Source organism: Mustela erminea, chromosome 11 (genome assembly GCF_009829155.1).
Source record: "Mustela erminea isolate mMusErm1 chromosome 11, mMusErm1.Pri, whole genome shotgun sequence".
Taxonomy (NCBI): domain Eukaryota; kingdom Metazoa; phylum Chordata; class Mammalia; order Carnivora; family Mustelidae; genus Mustela; species Mustela erminea.
The window spans coordinates 60,030,259-60,056,780 of NC_045624.1; the positions used below are offsets into that span (position 1 = coordinate 60,030,259).

General features: G+C 38.1%; 1 protein-coding gene across 4 annotated transcripts in view; it reads left to right on the forward strand.

The window, feature by feature from the left end:
- The first annotated feature begins 321 nt into the window (after positions 1 to 321).
- Positions 322 to 26,522, forward strand: part of ETV1 (ETS variant transcription factor 1) — a 245,643-nt gene continuing 219,442 nt past the window's right edge. For 3 of the 4 annotated variants that reach the window (XM_032305975.1, XM_032305974.1, XM_032305977.1), the window contains exon 1: positions 322 to 409. The gene's annotated coding sequence lies outside the window, so the exon portion shown is untranslated. The remainder of the gene's footprint in view (positions 410 to 26,522) is intronic. The other variant, XM_032305976.1, reaches the window with a different exon arrangement.

The window sequence follows — 26,522 nt, forward strand, 5'->3', positions numbered from 1 at the left end:
TTAACTCACAGGTGGTTCTCATTGGGCCAGCCCAGGGTCCTCGTGCCTGGTGGGCTGGGAGTCGTGAATAGCTGACTTCTATTCTCCAAGGAAGGCTGGGGAGACAGTATGTAGGTAAGTGGCCCCCAAAAGATGTTTACACGCTGGTCTTTGGAAGCTTTGAATATGTTTTGTCACCTAGCCACAGGGAATTAAGGTTACAGACAGAATTAAGGATGCTAACCAGCTGAGTTCAGGCTGAAGAGTAGCTTGGATTATGCAGGTGTGCTCCATGTAATTTCAAGGGTCCTTGAACGTGGGGGAGAGAGGAAGACTGAGTCAGAGCGTGATTTGAAGACGGGAACATTGTTTCATTTGAAGATGGCCAAAGGAGACCACCAGCCACAGAAAGCAGGGGCTCCTGCAGAAGGTAAGGAAAAGGATTTTCCTCCAGAGCTTCCAGAAGGAACAAAAAGCTTTAATTTTAACCTACTGAGACCTATTTAGAACTTCTGAACTGCGGTACTAAGATAATAAATTTGTGTTTCTTAAGCCACTAAATTAGTGGTAATTTGTTACAGCAGCAGTTGGAAACTAATATAGGGAAGTAGGGAAGTAGAATACCACTGTTCAGGGCTGTTGCTGAAACATTGATGCATTTTAAAACAGAGTAAGAGTGCTGTTGCTTAATCTTTAATGCATTTGAATTGCTTAATCCTCCTTTAAATGCATTTGAATTTCGAGAATCCAGTCCACATGCCTCACCTTTGACCCGTGTAGATAAACTGATGAGAGGTGGAGAAAGGGAGAGAGATTTTATTTCCTAGTTCGTTCATTTTTGATTGATAGCACTCTAATAAGGGAAAAGAGGAAAAAAATAAAAGCTCCTGTTGTGATGACGTTTATTTTGCTAAGAAAACAATCTCAGTAATTTATTTTTTTCAGATTATATATGTAATCCTGGTTTTAGTTATTTGGATGTTTCTTGTATTCATGCTTTTTACTCTTCTTGGGCCACTTAGGACACTTTCTACTTGAGTCTGTAGGAATAAGAAAATAATAAAAGGTGACTGCAAATGAGAGGTTTAGAGTACCCCTCTTAAGTTAAATTATTTATGTATGTCTGCCCCACATTTTCCTGCATTCATTTCACAAGTCCACTGGATGCTTCCACTGGAGCATCAGCTGAGCAGAGTCAGCTAACAAAGCCGCCCCTCCATGCGGGGTGAGAGACCTGCTTTGGTGTTTGGATCACTATCCCCGTCTGAAACTTTTCAAGAGGTGTGCACTTGGCAAATGCTAATGAGTTTAAACTGGCTTTTGTGTAAATTACTAGGTGTTTGGAGGGGAAAATTAAAGTACTTTGCAAATGTTTGACAGCATAAGGATTTTCTGGGCCTCTTACCTTATTCATAGATGAGAATTTTCTGAGCCCTAGAGAGGTTGCCAGCCCCATGAAAACTTAGCCTGTCTTTAGCTTGAGACCTTTAACGCAAGTCCTTTTCCTATTCCAGAATCTTCTATTGTAAGTTTAAGGTATCCTTAGAGATTCTATTGTCATTCACACAAGAGGGAGAAATTAATCAATTCAGTGGTATTTTCATTCGAGTCCAGTCCCAAAGATTCTGTCTAGACTTCACTCTCCCAGGCTTCTTTGAACTGTCTCATGTAGGCTTAAGCTTCTGGACTTCTTGGTCTCCGCAATTTCCAATTTGAACAGGAATCCTGAGTCAGTTTAGCTGGAGTCTCCTATGCTCCATATCTGATCATCTTCAATCACTATCTAACCAGGCTTCTCAGCCTCCACCATCCACAGGTGATAACTGTGTTCCTGGTCCCCGATGTTTCGCCTAATAATTTTCCATCCACTGAGCCCCTACACTGTACCTTAGCTATTAATTCCCACTTGCCCAGGCTGTGTTTGGAGTTGAAATGAATCTCTCTCTCCTGTCAAATTCTGTTTCAGGGGTCCCTATACCTGTCTGATAGCCACCCCTCCCCCACTTGAATCAAGTCTTTCTCACCATGTCTTAACCAGTCTCATTCAAGAATTTAACACTAGTTTCTGGTAAAATGAAAAATCAGCATAATGGTAGCCTATTATCAGAAGTTAAGGACTGTTTCAAAATTCCAGTCCTATAAGAGAATATTTGCAAGGGAATTTACCTTCTATTACAATTGACAAAAGTTAAAAAACAAAAAGTAATTTTTAAAAAACCAGAATGTAGTAGTAGTTACTATGGCCCATGTGAAGCTTTAAAAAAAAAAAAAATCGATACTGCGATTCCATAGCCTAGTTGGTTGTAAGAGAACCATATTGTCCCAGATCCTATTTGAGTTCACCCCCAGCCATGGAAAGTTTACTGCACACAGAGCGCTCTTCTGAGAAAACTCTTGCAAGGAAGCAAACATGCTGGGGTATGCCTAGGTTGAACCCTGATATGCGGCAGAGTGATACCCCCAGCCCAACCCTCAGCCAGTTTGGGATTGGAGTCTATTAAGAAATACCTCGGTCTCCCTCATTTGTACAGGTTTGACAATTCAGAGCTATGGTCCACTGAATTTTTTTAGAGGCTTTCTAGTGGGACCATGCTTCAGTAGCCCGTCCTTTTATGTGGCCTTTTTTGTCTTGTCTCCTGCCTCTGTCTCACTTTTGTCTCCTGGCGTCTTCCAAATAAAACAGCAACAGCCAGATCCTTGTCCCAGGCACTGCTTTTGAGGAAGTCTTGTTTTGTGGAAGCCATGTCCGAACCCAAATAGAGTACTGATGTCCCACCAAAGCCTGTTATTCTTTCCAGGAGACCTGTGTCAAAGAGAAGGTTGCAGATCAAATGCCTAAAGAGGCCAAGAGGATATTAAAGACAGACTGAGACTCATAACAAATTTTAAGAATTTATTTGAACAAAAATTGATTAAAGTTGAGTTGCAGCCAATCGAGCAGATAGATAGGAGCTTTGAAGAACCGTACAAAATGAAAGCCTTCTACGGGCAGAAGAGACTAGGGACAAGGAGGAAACTATATGAGATGTAAAAGCAGATTGGTTATTGCACTGTTACTTCCCTTTGGGAGGATGGCAGGGGTCTATCAGGCAATTACCTAACTAGCGCTCATCAGCGATTGCTGAGTGACAGATGTAAGATTCCATTTCAGGGAAGGTTGGAACTCTAAGTCTGATTTTAGTGATGTGGGGCTTGGCATAAGTGACTCCGTTTTGGGGCAGATAACTCATGTGAGTCATTTCAGCTGAGATTAAATATGCCAAAACACTGAGACAGAAATACTGGGTATCTCTTACTGATTCCTTTAACAAATTGACTATGTTTATTGACTGCTTAGGAGTTCAGGAAACATCTGTGAATAAAACAAAGCCCATTGTCTTCGTGTGGACTGTATATTAGCTTCTAACAACCATTAAACTCTTTCTGGAAGCCATTTAAAGTGGCAATATCTGTTGTAATTAAAAATTTTTATGAGATTATATTATACTTGGGAGGCTTACAAGCAAGTATTTTTATAGCAGGAGTAACTTTCATATTAGTATTAGATTTGGATTGTTTTGTTTTGTTTTGTTTTACCCGTTGCTCTCTATTTACTCGGTTTCCCTAATCAACTTTCACATAGGACTTGTACCACTTCACAATGAAAGGAAAAGGCCAAGTCTGTGTGGTAGATGATTTATTTTTATATCATGATGTGGCTGGGTATTGTTTTGTTTTGTTTTTTATTGGAGCTGAGGATAATCTTTTCAGAGACAGCTAAAACAAGGAACTGAATACAGGCTTGACTCTTCACAAAGTACTTCTCACCATTCACTGCCTACGTGCTTCTTAAGGGAGGGTTGGTACCAATCTGCCAGGGAGTATTTTCAGGGACCCTCACATTTAACTAAGGATTGTGGGGAAAAATAAACTTAATGCAAAAACCAACACAAATCCATATACGTGCTAAAATGGAACAAAATATTAAAGTGAAACCACAGGTTTGCGTTGGGTCACTTAGAAAGTCCCCCAAGCTTCCTGGCTTATGCAGTCAGAACTCTGAAAAATGCTTTGCAGAAAACCGTGCTTCATACTCCGATCTTGACCACAGCCTGGACCTCATTTCCAAGCTGCAGACCTGTACCTAAGGCACACTGACCCCTCGATCTGGATGTTCATGGGCAGCACACATGGAATGTTCTTGACTCGACCCATCTGCATTCTCACGTGACAACCTGCCTCCATGTCTGTTACTTGCTTTCACTTAATGGAAGCATGACCCCCTCTTTCTAAGCTCATTGGTAACCAAGTCCTTTCTATTCAATCTTTTTCTTTAATTTTCACTTACCTTCTATTTTTATCCCTACTGCTATTGTCCCATTTTTGGCCTTTTATCTCTCATTTGAACTTTTTCAGTAACCTATCTGCTTTTAGTTTAGTCTACTTTCACTTGATTCTACACACGATGGTAGGATCTTCTAAAATGCAGGCATTATTAATATACAACTAACAGAGAAATTATAATGTATACTCAATAAAGTGAATTATTTTTCCTATGGGTAGGAATAGCTTCAAAATTCTTTCATGAGCATGTGTCCTTCCTCTCTAGCATTAAAGTAAGCTATTTTGGGGCGCCTGGGGGGCTCAGTGGGTTAAGCCGCTGCCTTCGGCTCAGGTCATGATCTCAGGGTCCTGGGATCGAGTCCCGCATCGGGGTCTTTGCTCAGCGGGGAGCCTACTTCCCTCTCTCTCTCTGTCTGCCTTTCCGTCTACTTGTGATTTCTCTCTGTCAAATAAATAAATAAAATCTTTAAAAAAAAAAAAGTAAGCTATTTTGACTGAGGAAAGGATGAGAATAATAGAAGTCCACTTAACAACAGTATCTTAGCAAAAACCCCAGTTCAGGGGCTCCTGGGTGGCTCAGTCAGCGAAGTGTCCAGGCTCTTGCTCTCAGCTCATGTCTTGATCTCAGGATCATGAGTTCAAGCTGCGTGTTGGGTCCCCGGCTAGGCATGGAGTCTACTTGAAAACACAAACAAAATCCTATGGTCCAGAGTTGAGTTAAGCGTGTGGTAGTGCTGCATGGACCTAAACCACCAAACTGATAGAGAAAGGTGTTGAATGATAGCTGACCTAGAAGACTTTCAGCCCAACTTGGAGCTCTCCAAGGATTTCCAAGGTCTCTGTCCTCAGATTTCTTTTATCCTCTAAGATCCTTGCAATTTTAGAAAAATACATGGGTTTGAATATCTCATTGTTTAGTAGAGAACTTGATGCATTCAAAGCTTGTTTCACTGCATCCAGTCATTAAACAAATTGTTACTTATAATGGAGTTGGTGTAAGAAATACTGGATAAAATAGTAGTTTGAAGCACTAAGCATCTATATAGATCTGCAGATGGGCTAAATAATATTTTCAAAATATTTATACATGCTTGTAACTTTTCCATGCTCCCTAGTTACTACATGCTGTGAGCTCTATTTTCACATCCGGGAAGAATTAGTTAGGTTTTGGCTTATAATATTTTAGATTACCTTAACATATGTACTTCTAAATATCTGGCATTTCTTTTAAAGTTGTTTTATCATAGATTTTTTTTTTTTCTCAGTATGTATGTTCTACCTTTTAGACCCTTTCTGGAAAAAGAGACAAGTTCTGTCTCTCATTTATTCACACATACTACATGTTGCCTCACACATAATTTGGCAAAATAAATTTAAGAATAGGTGAGTCCTGTACAGCCTATCCTAAATTCAAGACATTAAAATTTGTATTGAAAATAACTTAAAATATTGAACAATGGCCCTTTGATGGTTACTGTAGCCTTCTTTTAAGAAAACATTTAGGCAAAATAGAGGTTCCTTTTGATCACATAGTTGAAAGGTCAGAGGTGACTCTTAAATAAAAAAAAAAGTTTAGCTACTTGATAAATGCATAAATTAGGTTTCTACTTGATCCTTTCTTTTCAAATAACTTCCATGTTTGCTGTCAATCACTTAGTATTAAAATTTGATAACATGGAAACTTGGAAATTCAAGAATAAACTCTGAGGTATTTGTTCTTAAACTGGTTTTAGCTTTTCTCCTCGTTTATAAGTGCTCCTAAACTGAGAACCCCTGTCAAGTTTGGAGAAGGAAGAGTAGGCACTTGAAAATGCCTTCTTAGTTCTGCTTTCTAGAACTCCATCTCCCACTGATTTCTTCTTCCTGCCCCACTTCCAGTGGTTTCTAATTGGTATTTTTTGGAAAGCATAATAGCCTCTGGTTTTCTAACTATTTATAAACTATTGGAATTTCCATTTCATTTTAGAACTTTACTTTTTCAAATTTGAAAAAGAAATTTAAATTTATATATCCCATTTTAATTTTTAAATTAGTCCTTTTTGTGTCTTGGGAATGGATATTTCATAAATCTGAATATGGTCCTCATTGTCTGTGTATTTTTATCTGCACAGAAGTATTTTCTATGTGTTTAATTTGTCTAAATAGTTCCAGTAACACTTTGTACATTTTATAATCAAAAAATATTTAGAGCTGTAAGAACCTCTCGTTTTTTTTTTTTTTTTCATTGTGCCAGTAAGAGTCAAGGTCTTCAGCCACATTCTCACAGTTAACTAAGAGTAGAACACCCACATATTCCAGAACTACTAATCTCTGTAAATAGTTCAAACTGGCCAAAAAACAACAACAAAAAAATTGTAGTACTTTTATTTTGTTGTATAATTCAGATTTGACTATAGCTATTTTATTTTAAAAGTATGTATATAATAAAAGCATTATCTACAAAATATTTGTTATTAGAAAATGCCTTAATTTTAGTGGCATTTTGCATAATTATGTTTTATTAGGCAAATATTAGAGTCCTTGTCCTTCTCCTGAACAAACAATGCCTGATGATAATAGAGATAATTGAGGAGCGGTGTTGACCGGAATTGGCAACTTTTTTTTTTCAGGATTTTAATATACATCTTGGATGAAATGTAAAACCCCAAGTCACATTGGTAATTAAAAATTCTAACTGAAATAACTAAAAATAACAATAACAATCTAATCATGCATATACGTACATTGATCGGGATATTATTTCTTATCTTAAAAGATTAGGCTTCCAGATTCCCTCAAAATTTTCTGTTTTAAAACCTTGTTTTAGAAACATCACAGCATGATGTAATGCTATCTAGCCAGAAAGGTCGGTCTGGGAAAAAAGGCTGTAGTTCTAACACCATATATTTTTAAGTAGAGAACATACTGTGCTTCCTTTATTTTAATCAAAAATAATTTTGAAACTGATTTGAAGTCTTTTTTAGCAATAAAATAGCTATTTAGTTCAATGCTTCAGAGTAAATAACTCAGATACATTTTGTAATAGATTGACTCACTTTTAGCTATCCTCTACCAACACAGATGGATTTTAAGTTAATGTCATTTACCAGGCTGGTCTTCCACATTTCGTTTTGCATGGAAATGACAGAGAAGCACGTTCTTCTGTGACTCCATTTTCGTGCTTGCATGGTCACTCCCTACTGTACTTCCCTTCTGCTGATGGTGTCTGGCCCACTTACTAGTGTCTTTGAAAGGGGTTAGGAGTCCTATTCTGGCAGAGAATGCAGGGAGCACGTGTCTAATTTTTGGCCTTATCTACTCAGAAGCCAAATACAGTTATATGATATTTTTACAACTGATGGCTCATGTTTTCATCTTTCCAGTTAGCACAGAAACCAATTCCTATCTCCTTCTGGTAAAACAATCACCAGGGTCCTATAGTATAAGAGGTGGGAGGAGCTAAGGGGTGGTGCAGAGAGGCCCAGAGGAGTCTTGACATAGAAAATCATGCTGTTCTAGTTGCAACCACTAGGTGACACCATTGAAGGTTGTCAACAAAGTAGTGAAGCCCGCACTGTTGTAGATCCCTGAGATTGCTGCTGGAGTGACTCCACCCCAAGCATAGCTTTTCCGAGTTAGATTTCTCTTCCTTTCCTCAAGATGTTTGGCCTTTTCCCCCAATAATACAACACCATGCTCTACTTGGTCTCTTGGGATGGGCTTTTTCCTTCAGGTGGTTCACGTGGTGCTCAAACCAACCTTCCTTCATTACTCTTGACACCTTTGTCTCAAGTCTAAACACCAGTTTAGATCTACCTTTCCTCACGGATACTTGGTTTTAGGTCAGGTTTCTTTTCCCTGCTAGTAGATCTTTGTGGAACCCTTCTGTTCTACTTTGGTCTTTTCACCTTTAAATCTCAGGGAACTCAGGGTTGAGATTTCTGTCTCCTCTCCTCCAATTATATCCATTGTTTCTTATTTCCTGGGAGCACTGAGAAAGAACAAGAGCCCCAAGAAATCAATCAGGATGAAGTCACCTGAGGTTATGTCAAACCCTTTTGCATGTTTTCTGCCCTCCTCCACCTTTTACATAATTTGTGTCTACTTACCTGTGCTTCTGGAGAAAAAATAAATACATACATGATACATACATAACATCCTGCCTGATGAAGCACCTTTTATGCCAAGATGTGTATACCAGGCTGACCTTGATCAAAATTGCAAATTCAGTAAGATTACCTTCCTTCAATGCTTTTTATCTTTTTCCAGGGTCCCCATAACTATCAATGGTTGCCTTCTTCCAAAAATGCTTAATATTTCCCCCTGACACAGATCTTACTTAGAGATCAAGATCTTGATAATGTAATCCATTCTTGGAAGAAGACCTAATCCGATCTTTGACATTTAGGGATTTAGTTTTGACAAGGTGCTTGCTTTGGGTAACAGACTTGGGTAGCAGAAAGCTCACTGGGTTTATAATCACCCTGACTCAATTCCAAAACCCTGAGAAAAAGAAAATTATGAGAGAAGGAAGAGAACGAACAGAATAAGTATGCAGTGATGAATGAGGGAAGAAGTAAAAGCTGGACTAGGGCTTATGGTTATTTGGACTCTACTGCTTGGAAACTGAAATGAATGATGTGGTTTTATATTTAATGGGCATATGCCATGAACTTGAGCAGTATAAATAGTGAATTTTTAAAAAAGGAATGCGTAGTGAAACTTCAAGGGAAATTCCAGGAAAAAAGTACTGCAACCTCAACCTTTTTAAGAAAGTAAATCTGTTACATAACAAATAAACCAGATGTCATCCAAAGCAGACGCCAATGAAAGATTTTACTACGGAATTCAGTAGAAGGAAGCATACTCTATGATCATTTCCCTCTATGGAAAAGAAGCCAACTGGATACTTGGGATACAAGCCATTGAAGTCTGAAGTGAAATCCACAAGTAGAAGCAATTTAAAGAGAAGGGAAACTCTTGAAGTACTAAAATAAAATGCTTCAGAAGTAAGAATAATTATTTGCATATCAGAGAAGATTGTAATGCTTTAAATGAAAGATATTTCGGGAGTTCAATTTTTCCATAATTCTAACTTGGTTTGGAGTAGGTGTTCTAATGCATCATCGGTTATAAAAACAGTGTTTGGTTTTCATTGTCTTCTTTGTAAAGAGTAGCTTCTTATATTTTTGACATAAATATAGATAGATCCATCTGAAACCACATACCTATACACACATTTGTGCACATGTATACACAAACACACCTCTAGATTTCCAACTTCCCTGTGATTGTTTATTTGTTGCCTTGGTGATAATACATCGCATTTCATAGGTACACGTCATCATTAATTTATACTGAGATAAGATTGCTTATTAAGTGTTCAGCAGGTCTAAGAAAAAAATATCTCCAGATTCCTAGCTGCTTATTCAATTTGCTTTAACATTCAATCAAAAGGATTATTTGTAAAGTTTTTAAGCCATTTGTTAATAGCCCAATCTATTTCTTTTTTCAGAAATGTAACTATTCTTTAGGAAGTAACTCAGAGTAAATAAATCACCAGTCTTGGGTTTTGGTCACCCAAGTGTTAAAGTTAGCAAACACCTCAATCTGTATTTGATTTCTGTGCTTTTCCTGTTATTTATCAAGTGTCTCCTTCTGTGCCATAAATAATTTAGAATTCAGAGTGAACTATGCCATTAAGTGCTAGAAAGATCCAAATCACGTTTATTTTATTTGTTAATGTTTCTCTCACATAATCAAAATCTAAAACCATTCCACTTGCCCTCTAATAAACAAAAATCTTCCTAAAATGTTCTTGTAAGCTTTCTTCCAGCCAGAGGCAGAGGAATAAATTAAATAACCAGTGTAATTCATTACAGAACACTTTTTATATATATTATTACTAGTGACAATATAATCTTGCTATAGGCAATTCATATAAGAAAATCTATATTTACTATGACTGAAACAAATCACATTATGAAAACTCAATATGGGTTGATTTGGAAAGGGTTGTATTGATATGTTAATCAACAATAACATCTAAAATGTGAATTAAAATTCATGTGTATTTTTTAAAATTTATATGCATTTTGAGTCAACATATATGCAACCAAACTAAAACCCTTGAGAGAGTAAAACTATGATTTTAATTGGTTATTTCTTACAACAGTGTCTTGGGAATAATTTTAAGTGTTCATTTCACGTGGTAAAAATGACACAGTGGATTTTTCAATGGGAAACATTTTACTATTTTGTTGTAGTGATTGCTTTATGCCAAGAAGCAGGCATTCTGTGGTGCCTGGGTGACTCAGTCAAACATCTGACTCTTGATGTAGGCTCAGGTCAGGATCTCGGGGTCCTGGGTTTGAGTCCTGGGGCTCTGTACTCAGTGGACAGTCTGTTGAGGATTTTCTTTCCCCCCTCCCCTTGCCCTCCACTCATGCGTTCTCATTCTCTCTCACTCTCTCTCTCTCTCTCAAATAAATCTTAAAGAAATTTCAAATGATTTTGTTTTACTTACATGACCTTGAAATAATGATATAAAGATATAACAAAATCTAGATGATACCCTCATTTTAGTGATTGAGGTAATTTGAAGTTTAAACACTTTTCACTTTCCCAAAGTTAAAGTAGATTTCAGCAAGTCAGGAACGAAAACCTCAGGGTTCTGGTAATGCATTTGGTCTTTCTACTTTGCTGCCTCTTATAGAGGGTGTGTGAAATTCTAAAAGCACTCTGAGAAAGTACAGCACAGACAAGTGGAAGATGTCAGTAAATGATGAAAAATGCACTGTACTTCAAAAGAATTAACCTAGAAGTCATTTAAATGTCCCATACACTTGAAACAAAAATATGAGAAATTCTTGAACTTTGCTTTGTTCAAATTAGAAATTAAACAAGAGCATTAAAAAAAAAATGAGCTGGGACTTGTTTACTCCTTTACGTACATGGGTCTGTATTTGTTTTTTGTTTTCCTCTTTGCTCTATCTGTAACAAGGGAAATAATTAGCAGCATGACTCTGCTTGCTTGCTGTTTTATTAAACGTAGGTAATTACTACATGGTAGGGCTCATGTGAGGGAATTACTAAGGCTATAGGGCTGTGATTGTGGATGCAAGAAATTAATATGATACCTGGCACAAAATAAGATTTCAATAAACTTGTTTTTAGTTAGTGCTAAGTGACTGGATTTACTGAATCGTTATGTTCTAATATTGCCTGGTGCACTTATTATCTTCTACATGAAACATCTTTTCTTGTTCGTATCCATAAACTTTTCAGCTACTGTATCTTCCTAGTTTAACAAGGATCACATCATTAATAAAGGGAAAGAGCCTACTCTAATATTTCTCAGCCACTTTTGTGCTAAGCCAAGCAATATTGTAGGTGTTCCATATATTCACAGTAGTGAATTCTCAGGAAAACTAGAAGGTTATTAACTACCCTCCCCCCATTGTCTAAGCATGGACACTCAGTTCAGAGAGACTGACTTGACTAAAAGTCCTAGCAATATGAGAAAAGCTGAATTCAAACTTGGCTGTACCTGCTTTTAAAGTCTGTCAGTTTTCCAGTCTGTCAGGCAACCTCAAAATCTACCAGAACAGGCAATGTTAAGTTAAAAAACAAAAAACAAAAAACAAACAAAAAAAAAACTATTTTACTTATTCTTTCTGGTACAAAAACAAATTTTGTATAAACTACACAGTATTCCATCCCTATGTGTCAACTTCAGTGAACAGCAGGCTGAGAATCAATTTCTAACTGCTGATCCCAGATCTGCTGGATTACAAAATGTGAGGTGGGTCTTGGGCATTCCATGGGCTACTTCCTTTCCCCCAATCAGGAGCCAAATGCGAACATGGCAGACGCGCTCACACCCACCCACCTGCCTTATTCTCATTTTGAGAGACTAGAGCTTTCCTTCTATGACAAGAATCATGCCTAGATCTGCAACATAGGACCTCTCCCCGGGGCCCTTTTAAGGATGACTAAAGAATGCATGGCAACCTTCAGGAGACTTCTCAGACTTTACATAAGCCCTGCTCAGATAAGTCCCAACAGCCAAATGTTGAAATCCTTTCATAAAGAAATTTTTTCAACTTTCACAGGAGCTGATGAATCGCTTTCCTTTAGCAATCCATGCCAGGTAATACGCGAAGCGCTTTGTGTACATTATGTGATCCAACAGTTAGAATAACTGGATGTAACAAATGCTATTCCTTCTCTCTGTTTTCAAATGAATTGACTCAAAAGTAATGCAAGAGAGTTAGTGGAAGGTCCAGGATTACAACTAAACTAGTAGGGACACCTGGACATTCTACCTTACAAAGCTTGCCGTGGCCAGAGGCGAGCCTAGCATCATCACCTTGATCGGTCTCCACAAGAAGCTCAAGGAGTATTTGCTCCCTTCCGTGTTCTCCAAACCTTCGCAACAAGGGAACAGGGAGTCAGGTGCACTGAACATAGGCATCTGTGATAGGCCCTGATTACTTCATTAAAACTGTTAGGTCAAGACCATCTCAGTAGTCAAGGTCTCTGTGAGCCATAACAGCTACTTTGTTTCATGAAAGAAACCGTTGGCATTTTTGTTCCCATTTATTAATGTGCTGTCTTTTGAAACCATGTTGCTCGTGGAGATTTTTATTCCTTTTGTTTTACATAAACTTTACACCTTAAAATTTCCTATATGTACTGTCAGAAACTTTCCAAATGATGATCTAAAAGCCTTTTTGAAGTTTAGTTATGAGGCATGTTGTTTAGGAAATTTTGGGCTCATTCTATTAGTGCTCAGATGGTTGTAATGGAGACAGCTGCTGGGGAGATTTGGCAGGTATACAAATGAAGTTAGAAACGTGCATGTTTATCACTTAAGAAGCCACACACACCTACTGTTCTCCTTCGCCAAAAGATAACAATTCCACATTTTATAGGCAATTGTCTTTCCTTTTTTGTCCCAGAGGCTCACCAAAATTCAATAGGTTTATTTTAGTGAAAACCACCTTGCTGCACTAAGCATCTTGCCTAAGCAAAATTCCTTAAAATAAAATGAGCAGGAGCCATTACCGCACAGTGAACAAAGCCAAAATGATCACGAGCCCATTTCTTTCCAAATGAGCTCATTACTATTAATTTCTCCTGTCCTTAGAGAATATTGGGGAATATTGGGAAAAGCAAGTTCATCAGGAGCGCGAAATAAATGTGAAAACAAACTTGGTAAAAATATCTCTCACCTTCAAGATTGCATCCTAAGTAAGGCAATCCCATAGGACACTAACTCTCCGCGGCATAGGCTCTGAAGAGAGATTTCCGAGGATTACTTGTGCGTGATTCTGGAGCATACATGGATGTTTTGACAATGGCATCAAACAGAAGCTAAATGTTTGTAAAACCATTCAGTAAGTATACATAATGCAACAGATTTTATTCTCAAGGAATCTGAGTTTTCCTCCTTGGAAATAGACTCTGTAATTAGAAGGACTGTAATATATATATACATATATATATGGACTGTAATATAATACAGAGACCAAATGTTTAAGGTAAGTTAAAACACTTAAAGACTTGCCTTCTGTAGGCCAAATTCTGGGACTGTACCTACCATTCCCTGATGAGGGGGGCTTTCTAAGAAGTCTGCATGATGGGACATGTGGCTGGAGTGCAAGGCAATAGGTGGGAAGAGAGAGGTGAATCAAGTATGTCATCCTTTGGTTACCCCCTCACACTTGTCTTTTGAACTCCAACTCCGCCAGCTGTTAGCTATTTGACACTGTAATTCTACTCAATTCCTAATACCCTTAGTTCTTTAATCTATAAGGGAGGATCATAATAATTGCTACATTATAAGGAACAAAATACTAACTGTAAGTAGCGTAGGACAGTACCTGTGTCTAATCAGATATAGACTATGTTGGCTATTAACTTTGCGAATTTGTACAGCATTTCCTGTCTTCTCTAGGTTCCCTCCCAAATGGAGAATAGCTTGAGAGACATAGAGATGTACTTCTCTCCCTTTAAAAAGACTAAGCAGGACCAGGTGGGGTTTGGAGCCACAAAGTGGGTGAGGGGGGCAGGCTGTCCACCCAAGTTTTTGAAGAAGATACATATTCTTCTTCTTTGAGCTAAATATTCCATGCTTTCTCAACATCCTGGGATGGTGAAGTACCTAATCCACGATCAGGAAAATGAATAAGGTGGATTTTTTTGTCCTAACTTTGTCTGAGACTTAACTTGAAGAAGCAAAGGGGTTTTCCTGACTCACACATGTTCCAACCTATTTCACTAAGGTGGAAGAACAAATAGCACTTTGGAGCTATTCATACCATTTTAAAATTTCATACTTCTGTTAGTCTACCACAATAGGAAGCCAGTGAAATGGGACATTGGGGTGTCCTGTTATTGAGTAACACACAACACTTCAATTCCCATTATTTTTCTTTCCTTTCTCCCCACTTCCTCCCGCCCCATTCCTAACCTCTTCCCTCTCCCTCCTCCCTTTCTTCCATCATCTGTCTGTGTATACATCTATATTCAAATGATTATTTCTTCCCCAGCAGAGAGAATCTTATCATTATCAAAACTTCTTTTTGCCCTTTTTTTCTGGCGAGTTAGACTTCATAATAGGCCAAAGAAGCCACACACCCAAAGCTAGAATGTTCGTCGTTAGCTGTGTCTGAGTAATGCTGCCAATTATTGGAGAAGGCAAACACATCTTCCAAAGACATGGCTGCTACTCTTGGTCAAAACTAATAGAAAATGAAAAGTAAGAAAATATTACTTCATTTAAAAACTAGTTATGCTCAAGTAGTAAGATGTCCATTGATGACACATAAGTGTTAAAATCCAAGGTAGAAAATTCCATCAATTGAACATTTGACTCAGAGTGCTTTAGATAATAGGTTAAATGTTTATATACCTAGACCTCACTATTTACAGATTTTATTTTTTTTAAAACATTTTATTTATTTATTTGACAGACAGAGATCACAAGTAGGCAGAGAGGCAGGCAGAGAGAGAGGAGGGGGAGCAGGCTCCCCACTGAGCAGAGAGCCTGATGCGGGACTCGATCCCAGGACCCTGGGACCATGACCTGAGCTGAAGGCAGAGGCTTAACCCACTGAGCCACCCAGGTGCCCCGTCTAGTTACATATTTTCTTTTTTTTTTTTTTAAGATTTTATTTATTTATTTGACAGAGAGAGATCACACGTAGGCAGAGAGAGAGGAGGAAGCAGGCTCCCTGCTGAGCAGAGAGCCCGATGCGGGACTCGATCCCAGGACCCTGAGATCATGACCTGAGCCGAAGGCAGCGGCTTAACCCACTGAGCCACCCAGGCGCCCTAGTTACAGATTTTCAAAGCAAATCTAGGATGCTTCCTCTGCCTCTCCCTCCACTCACTCATGCTCTCTCTCGCTCTTAATAAAATCTTAAAAGAGAGAGAGAAAAGATTCTCAAAGCAAATCCAGTGCCCTAAACCAAAGATGAGGTGATACTTAAAATATATGTATATTTATCTTTATTTTGTAAGACTGAAAACTTAAAATTCACAAGTGACCTTCTTAGTTGTCTTGACAGCGACTGCATTACCAATAATATCAAATGTTAAGCTTGAAATACGAACTTCCATCCTGTGCTGCACACTTCCCTAACATCTATGGCATTTCCCTGAAGAAGGCCATGAAGAACACCTTGCTGAAAAAGGCTTTATTCCTCATCAACCAAAAAAATAGTGGGTCTTCTGAATAATTAATGCAAAGATACCAATTCATACACCCTAATGCTCTCTTTCAACATGAATGCCATAATAGTTAAAAGATCAGCCTTGTTGGTTTTCCTTTAGGCTCAAACATTTTACCTCTGGAAACTATCCCAGCAGTAGCCAAAAACCATAGCTTGAAGGGGAATATCAGAGAAGATCATGTAATAATCAGAAATCACTTTTTTTTAAAGGATCGTGCCACATATGTAGGTCTCTATACTTCATTTTGCTTATGTTTTCTCCTTGGGCATCAAACAGGTACATAAAATGGGATTCATTTCACAGAAATGGATTTCAAAGTCCAGACGTTTAATTTTTTAACAATTTAATTCATTGCCACACCATTAGATTTTTTTCTTCCTAAGTGTATTTCAAAGGGCAGTCGTTGTTCCTCAGCTATAAACAGAGCTTTTGCCCAACTTCCTGGGTAAACCACACTCCAGTCCAAATAATACTTGTACCTGATTCAAGATAATCAAACTACAAATACTCCATTATAAATAATAGAAGAAGGCTGAACAATGTTGAGGAAATGTTCTGTATGATTATCTTTATTGGAGGCCATTAGGGTTCAATACAAAATGATAAGAGGAAGTGGGGAGAAAAATAAGAGGAGTCCTAGACAGGAGGTCCGAGTAGAGCAGTATGTGCAAGAAGAGGACATGTCACACGTGGCTTTCAAGCTTTTGACCACAGAGCAGAGTCAAGAAATATATTTTACTTCATCTAGTCACACAAGTGGGAGCACATGTACACCTGTGCCTGTGAAGAGCAAGAACTGAAATAGAATTTTCATGAAATGACATCAGGAGTATGTGGGATCTATTCTGGGACTTTCTAACCCATCCTGATGGATGTCATCTCCTGTCATCCTATTCTTCACGTGTGTTAGGACAACTTTTGTGCTCCAAATACTAACTGTAATCTTTGCTGACTATCCAGATGATAGTATGTGCCTCAGCTGCATTGGGTATTTCTTGGATTCTGGGTTGGGGCTTCTCAATCACCTCTCCTTGGGACTAGATGGAAATGCCATCAACTGGTCTGAGAAACATAGAAAAAATTTATAAGGTAATACATTTTTGGAGTAATCTTTGAGGATTAGGGAACAGGAACCATTGGGAAAATACTGTCCTCTTTTATTTTTCTTCTGAGGCACGTATCTCCTAATGTTCTAGAACCACACTAGAGGGATCTGGCCCTGGATGCCCGTGGTGATGATCAGAATAACACCCTTGTGGTTTGTTCTTCATCTCCCATCTCACTACTCTTAGTCCTTGACTATTACTACTTGGGATCAAATTATAAATAAACCACTTGCACATATACTCAAACCTGAATTGACATGTTTTTTGGTGTGGGAGAGTGGGGAAAGAGACCTGCTGACATCCTATTACTTGATTAAAACATTGGTGGTCATGGATTGGTTTCATGATTCATTAATATTAATTTGAAAAACAGGATCTAGCCTTTGGGAAACCAGAGAACCCAAGTGAAAAGAATGACTCCTAGGTGATGGTAGAGGTAAATAATTCTCACATAATTAGAGAACCTTGTGAAATACCCAATGATCAATGATGAATGCTGTTCAAGAGTTCAATTCTAACCTAATAGAAAAATATTGTCTATCTCTGTGGTATATTTTAACCCCTCCATCTCATGCCTCTGGTGATCTCATGGAAATATAGAATATATATAATACATTTAAATTGAATTGGTCAAATATCTGTTGAGTTTTTACAATGATAAATGCTGCAATATTTGCAGAAGACAGTCAAAACACGTCTAACACCTTTCAGTGTTAAGAAATGACAGTCATGTAGGCATAGCTGATGCTTTCAAACTTTATTGTTAGGGGGAATTAGGAGTTTAGAAGGGAAATAGAGAACTTAGAAATGCATTTTTAGGATTAGATAAGATATTTAAATAAAATTAGGTGACTAGAATAAAAATTCATCAAAAAAGAAATATGCAGGAAAAAAGAGAAAAACAAACAAACAGACTAACCAGTGCAGAAACAGCTGAGAAGAACATCAGTAACACAAATTTTAGCATCAGATTCTTATACACAAATACCTAGGGAGTGAGCAACAAGTTAAACATGAGATGTTATCATAAGTAACTATGCATATCCACATCGTTGTTACAGGGCTTCCCTGATTACTAAGAAGGTGTGCTGGTCATGCAGATCTCCCTGTTAACTGTATAATCTTGTCCTTATTGCCATACACTCAATCTGATGCTTAGTTCTTTCCTGTGGACCTGCAGAAATCATTTCAACATATTCTGAAGAATAATCTGTCAGTTATGTGTGTTACAGATGAAGGAGTCTTATTTCATTAGTATTCTGAAAGAGTTCCAGTAGCATCTGACAAACTCTTCATTTGCCAGGCTGAATTTAAGTCAAAAATAGATTTAAAAACACTTAAAGAGGGCACTATTTTAAGAAGTCTTATCTCTTGTTGGTCAAAGAGTACAAACTTCCAGTTATAAGATGAATTCTGGGGATCTACCGTACAGAATGGTGATTATACCACTAGCACACTATTATGTATTTCAAAGTTGCTAAAAGACTAAATCCTAATTGTTCTCACCGCAAAAAAGAAAGAATAATTACTTGATGTGAGGAAGTTGTCAGCTAACACCATGGTGTAGAACTGCTTGGCAATATGTCAGTGTATCAAATCAACACATTATACACCTGAAGTTTACATAGTGTTATATATGTCCATTATATTTCCAGGAAGCTAAAAAAAAAAAAAAAAAAAAAAAAGGAAATTGTATCTCTGGTCCACAAACATTATATCCAAGGGCTCTAAATAAATTTTCTAGAGCCTCTATCATTGTATTTGAAACACGATGAAGATCAGTGAAAAGGCCAAAAGGTGAGAATTGTGTATAAAGAGTTGGGAAATGAAGGGACATCCATCCCTACCTACATTTCAGAACACTTAAAATAATCTGTGAACATGCAAAAGGGAAAAGAATAATAAAAAGCACCACCTGTACTTGTCCCCGATTAGACATGGGGCTTACTAGTGCCTCGGCCAGTGCAGTACCATGCCGCAAATGCCAGTTAAAGATTTACTGAACAATATGTGCTACTGTAGGCATTGGCATCTTACGAGGAAAATCTATAAATGGAGCACATGTATTGATGGACAAAGAAAGTACTGAAAAGTCCAAAGACCACGCCATGTGAGAATTACTGAATCTGAATGTATTAAGCTTCAAAGAAAAGAAGAAGATAGTCACATATATGGAAGTGAAATTAAAAGCAATCATCCGACAGCAAGAGAGGTCCATACAGGAACATTACAACAGGAAAAGATAAGGAACTTTGAGACTTAACTCAACAACAGCAAAAACATCTGAGGCATTTGTTAGATGCTGCACAATGTGTTAGATACGAGGACACAAAAGCACATGAAAGACAACAATTCTCAAAGCTTACTTTCAATCAAGTAGAAGAAACCGATATTTACAAGGTTAAAAATCAATAACAGGTGGTAAAGCCGTAAAGTATACTAAGGGAGTACAAAAAGTATAGTGACTAATTCATTTCAGTATGTTCAATTTGTTAATGAGTTACCTTGAGAAGTACTGAGATCCTGGGCAGAGAAGGCATTCAAGCCAAATATGAGCTGGATTGAAATGCATTTAGACATGTACAGTAAACATAATTGCTTGAAAGCTGAGTGCATTTGAGACAGCAGGGTCTTAAGTTCATTGGATTTCTAAGAACATGTTTGCTTCATGCATTTCATTCTTAAAACCCCCCAAACCACAAAAAACAAAAACAAAAACGTACTCAATAGCGATGAAAGAAACTACGGTCTTGTTCATATTTAGGCCTGGGTTGTCAGTTTATGATTCATAGTCTAAATCTGGGGTTGGGAGACTATGGCTCATTGGTCAAATCCAACTAGCTGCCTGTTTTTGGTTTTTGGTTTTTTGGGTTTTTTTTGTTTTGTTTTGTAAATAAAGTTGTATTGAACACAAACATGCTCAATAATTTGCATATGGTATATGGCTGTTTGCATACTACAAGAGCACATTTGAAGAGTTGTGGAAGACTGGCCCAAGATCTAAAATATTTACTGTTGTGCTCTTGATGGAACAAGTTTGCTGAATGATAGATCTAGAAAACCACTGTTGCTCTTGTGGAAGAGGGATTGTTGGAGTAGGTCATTATGCTCTTTATATGGTACTTGTAAATTATTGTGTATTTTTATTCCATTTTGAGAAATTTTTTTTTTACTAATGTAGATAATTATATTCTTATCTGTTAACAAATAACCCTGAGAGTGATAAAATTCTCAGTGTAATCGATTCAGTTCAGGTGGGTCATGTATGCTTTGCCTTCCAACCTAAAAAATTACATTATAAATCTGTAGATTACTTGACTTTTGCCACTATTTCCACTCAAAAATACATTTAAATGGATTAGAAAACAGTGGAAGTAACATTGCTATAGCAACAGGACCTATATGATGAGGTAATGTTTGTTAGATATTTAATGTTAAATTAATGAGAATTATGCAACCATTACTCCTCTTGGAGTGCCAGTAATCGATGTTTTATTATCATGTGAGTAAAGAGATTCTATCTTCTATTTTACTCTTATGCTGATTGATCTGGCCAAGCTTCCTAAAGAATTAAATGCTGAGGTGTATTTTGAATGCAGAGAAGAAAGTCTGAATTGGAAACTTTTTTTTTTTAGCATAAATAGCTAAGTTAGAATGACTTTTTAAAAATGATATTAGAAAAGTCCATTTATCTAGGACTCAGCATTCACAGGAATCCTCTCAAACATAAGATGTTTTTTGCTAGAAATGTGAGATTAGGATGTCTGGTGGACAGCTGCAGTTGGCCAGCCTCCCCAGTGGCCCCTGATCATCCTTGTCTGATGGTGTTCACACCCCTGTGTTGTGCCCTCCTCGTTGAGTAAGGCTGACTTGTGTAATCAACAGAATACTGCAGAAATGATAGAATGGAATGTGGTATCTAAGGCTAGTAAGAAAAGACATTGAGACTTCCATCTTGCTCTCTGGGACTGCTCACTCCTGGGGGGAAGCCAGTTGTAATTATAGAAAGATACCCAAGCAGCCCTATGGAAAAGCAGTGTGGCAAGAAAATGAGGCCTCTTGGCAAGAGCTGGCAAGAAGAATAGACTTGAAGGAGATCTGTCAGCTCCGATCAGGTTTTTAGATAATTCCAGATATTTTTGACTAGAACCTCATGAAAGACATCAAGACAGAACCAATTATGCTGCTCCCAGATCCCTGCAAAACAGAAACTAAAATACCGATATTATTGGTGATATTACCATTTTAAGTCACTGTTTGGAGAGACATTGTTATACATAGCAGATGATTAATACAGCAACCATACCCCATCTTGAACAGTTGTGGAGCCCAGCCTCACTGAGAGAATCTGTCCACATTAATCACCCTTTTGGTCCCTTGGAACAGAAAGTCCCAAATCAAAGGCTTTACAGGAACATCATGCAACATAGACAGAGGCCGTCTTCAGCATAGATTCAGCCCAACCAAAGTGCCTGGCTCAATGCCTGGGATATGCGAAGGGAAATGTTTCGAAGTAGGAGACCGGCAAAGAGGACTGGCTCTACTCATTCGAAGTCATGTGACATTGGGCCTGACACATAACCACTAAACATCACTTCTTTAAAACTGAAATGAGTCTTTGCCTTTTTCCAAGTGTTGTGAGGGTCGAATAAGGGAATGTGTGTAATGATATGTGTGAAAATAGCCCCATCAGTAATGGATAATCCTTATACCTGATGTAAAAGGAAACAACTCCTGCTTGTTTATTTATAAATATCCATATGACTGTCCTTTTTGATTGGTCTGAATTATTGGACATATGTGTAGCTCAAAAAATAATCTTCCATTCCTTGATGCATCCCACCATGGGAGTACCTGAATTTATTCATCCATAGCTTTAACTCTGAAGCCACAGAAAGGACGCTTTTCTTCCCTGTACTGATTGTCCTCTTGTTTGTCCTCCTAACCACTTTGGTGGTGGCCTGCCATATTTATCCAGTCTGAGAAGATTCTGTACTTCCTGTTCTTACTCATCTGTGCTCTGTGCTATGAACCACCCACGTTAAACACCCCTAAAGGATAAAAGGAACACTCTCTTTTAGTATATTTGCTCCTATCATCATGAATACAAAAGAAACATAACTCTTTGCAACACCAACTCAACTACTTTATTACTTTATATAATATAATTAATAATATAGATACCACTAATATTTATTCTCTGCACCAGGTGCTGGAAATAGAGGTGTGAGTAAAGTAAATTCCCTACTTTTACAGGGCTTTTAGTTCATAGTGACTGAATACAGGTCATAAATGAACTGTATAATTGCATAGTATAATAGAGGATCCATTGAAAAATAAAAGGGAAGGATAATAAGGGGTACCTGGAGGGTGCAGTTTTAAAAAGAGTTGCCAAAAGACTTCATAGAGGAGTGATATTCAAGCAAAGATGTGGTGGAAGTAAAAGGTGACCTGGGGTCCTCAAAGGAAGGGCATTGTCGTCAAAGGAAATAGCCAGCATACAGACCACCTTGAAGAAACATGTGTGGTTTGTTTGGAAAGAGAAAGGAGGTCAGTGTGACTGGAATAAAATGAAGAAAGGGGGATTGTAACAGGTGAGGCCAGCATTTTTAACAGGAGTCCGGATCTTTTCCAGCAACTTGGCTTGTGCGTGGAGTGACATGGGGAATCACTGAGGGATCATGAGCTGTGAGTTGATCTCATCTGATGTATGAGCTACACGCTAACATTTTTGATAAAAATAGAGTGGAGGGGCTCATGCCAGATGGTGGGTGACTTGTGAGGGAGGCTTGAGCATTAATTCGGGTAAGTAGACTAGCACTAGAGTGGTAAAGACATTTTTAAAAATGGGTGGTATAAAATGGTCAGATTCCAGATATATTTTGAAGGTAGAGCTGGAAGGGCTTACTGAATGATTGAATTAGGGTAGAAGAGAAAGAGGATGCTTAGAGACTGTGGCATGAGCAACTGAAAGAACAGCATTGCCTTCAAGTGCTAAGAAAGATGGTTGGAAAAATCTGCCTTGGGAAGATTCAAAATAAAGAGTTCATTTTGTAATATGTTAACTTTAAGGGGCGCATTAGACTGTAAGATAATCAGGTGAAAATGTCAAGTAGATAGTTGTTCAAGGTGGAAGTTTAGGAATAAGGTCTGGGCTTGTAATTTGTCAAGATTTAAATGATTTTTAAAGTTGAGATTTTATTTTTAATAAGTGTGGAATAAAAGGTAAAAGATCCAAAATTGAGCCCTAAACATTCCAATTTTAGAAATAGGCGGATAGAGAGACAGCAGCAAAGAAGCTTGACAATGAGCAACTTACCACTCAGAAGAAAAAGCATGCTACAGTGGCAGCCTGGAAGCCAAGTGAAGACAGTGTTCTCAGGATGAGAGACCCACTGGTTGTCAAATGCTTTTGTTAGGTCAGTAGATGAGGACTAAGAAAATCAAGGCAGAGACCATTGGTGACATCGAAAACAATAATTTCAGTGAAGTTGGAAGCATGGAAACCTCAATGTGGTATGTTCAAGGTAGAATGAAGGAAAATAATCGGGAGAGTGTTAGGACAATTGAGAAGTTTTTCTTTAAAGACAAAATCTGGTGTAGTAACTGCAAAAAGGAGAGAGATCCAAGGAGAACTGCTGCAGGGTGGGAGATCCTTGAGAATTTTTTCTTTAAATGTATTTTATTTATTTTAGGAAGAGAAAGAGAGAAAGGGGGAAGGGAGGACAGAGGGAGAGGCAGAGAATCTCAAGCAGACTCCCCACTGAACATGGAGCCTGATGCAGGACTCAGTCCCGCAAGCCTGAGATCATAACCCGAGCCAAAACCAGGAGTCAGACGTTCAACTGAATAAGCCAACCAGGCTCCCCAACTTGAGAATTTTTTTTTTTGTTTCTGAGAAAATCTCAGTAGAGAAGGGGGAAAAAATGATGGAGCCAAGAGAGATTTGTGGAAGCAGTGAGCCTGGGTGGTTTAGAAACTGGCCCACAAGTGGAAGAGTTGGTCCCTGCACAGGCATAGGTGCTGAGAGGTGGGTGGGTGTATTTGTTGGAATTCTCTGAAATCTTATTGCTTCAGCTTTCGCACAAAAGTAGTATGGTAGGTCACGGACCGAGAATTAGCATGAAAGCCTAGGTGTTGAAGATTTGAGGAGAGAAAAGATGATTTGAAATAGTCATCAAGGAAAAGGGGAGAGAAACTATTCTGGGCAAACAATGTGAATCCCAGACATCGTTAAAATCTTGCTTGATCTTTGTGGTTATATTTAAAGCGATGTGTGTTTTCCTCCAGTACGTTCAGCTGCACCGTCTGCACAGGAGTGGAACGGGAGACAAGCTAGGTATAAATAGGATGCACGTAGGCATTGCCAAGACAGTAGAGTAAAATGAGTGAAAGGCGGGAGAGTTAGGGGTAGGGATCAGGAGTGATTATAATGACTGAACATGGAGTTCAAGCAGAATACAGAGGGTAACAGAAATAGGAGGATGGGTGTGGGGGTAATATGAGATGGTACAGTCAATGGATTGTAAAACCTGTTAGTTAGAGTATTGGAGGTGGGATTTTAGACCAAGTAAACTGGAAATTTGGGATGTAGTTGTTGGAAGTAAGGATGCTTGTGAATGAAATTCGGAGGAATTAGTTATCAGTAATGATAAATTGTAGGTGTGACCTTAAGAATAAGCAGGGGACAGAGGCATTAGACGAAGATCAAAGAACTATAGGCAAAAGTATTACAAGAATCATCTAGGTACAGGTTGAAATTCTTTAGAATTCTGGCAGGAGTAGTGCTGGAGAGTGACCATGAGCCAGGAGGCAGACTTCTCAAGGAGAGAAAGAAACGTAAGAGCCAGCAGCCAACTGCAGGAAGCACGGATATGGCAAGGAGAGTCTCAGGACATGGAGTCTGAAGAGTCAACCCTGGATACTTTTTAGAGAGTCGAGAACAGGAATGGCTGCTGCCCCTAATGTGGAGCAGGAAGGCCCACTGCGCTTCTGGAGAGGACCACGTGGTGTGTTATGCAGCAGACCCGTGCCGCATGAGGTGACAGCCGGGGAAGCTGTATCTTTAGGGAAGAGGCAGAATTGAACATAGAGCAAGGACGTAAAGAACAGGAGCGGGAACTTTGCTTGTGACTGACTGCAAATGCAACAGTCCAGTGCGGTCATCCTCCATGCTTTAGTAACTGTCTTACGTAACAAGAAAACTGTTGTGGAGGAAAAAGAACCTGGATGCTTACAGATATTGCTGAACCCGACCACAGTTCGGTTGTATTAATGATTCACCTGCAACTATGCACTAGTCATGTAGGTGAGGGATTCGGGGGCACTGGTTTAGAACAGCTTCTGGGCTTTGTGAACCGCTTTTACTTTTGTAGCTCCAAGATGTCTTTACAATAGAGTAAAGCCTGTGTTCCATTAGCCTAGGCTGATGGGCAGTCCAAGCAATAGTATGAGACTTTTGAGAACATGACAGTAGTTCTGGTATCAAATGTATATTTGGTAAGTTGTCAAAAATATATCCAAAGCAAGCAGTGAGAAGATAAAGTAGAAAGAACCCTCTGCTAGACTTGAGTTCTAGTGTTACTCCCCCACTTTCTAGTCAAACCTGTCGGGCTTTGATTATTTTCTATATATAAACTGAGAGGGTCAGGACCAGAGAAGTCTTAATGTCCTGGCTCTAAAATTCTAGTATGTTAATCTAGTGACAAGATAAATAATAAATATTGTTATATACTAACTTTCCTTTATACTTTGCATTAAGGTACTTAAAAACTACATTTGTTTGTGTAGTTGAAAATTGAAAAATCCAATAAGTAAGAGTAAATAAACACTGTTTTGGCTTTCGAAAGCAAATGAAACAAAGAAATGAAAGCCTATACCATACCAAAAAATGGTAAAATTGATTATCTTTCACCAGTCCCAGGCAAAGAATGGCTTTCTTTCAGGTATTTCTTTTTCCCAACCATTTTCAAGATATTTAATAATTAACAGTATAACCGATTTCCTAATATTTAATCAGAATAAATCCTAGGAAAGAATAATAGAAGAAATAATGGATGATATAAATGAAAGAAAAAAATGGTATAATGCTAAATGAAGTAAAAAACAAAACCCAAAAATTGTTTCTGGAAAAAAAATGTGGTTATATCATTTTATTATTCATCTACATCATGTGGCAGGTATGAAATAAGCTCTGTTCTTGAGATTTTTAGTCCATCACATTCAAAAGCCTTCTTTAAAATTAACTCATATTTGTTTCCATTACATTTTTTTCAATGTAAGTGAAGAAATACAGGAAGAGCCAAGTTTATAGTAGAACATATAAAAAATAAATGACATTTATGTCCATCCATAACTCAGAGTAGATGCTAAAGAATAAAAATATTAATATCA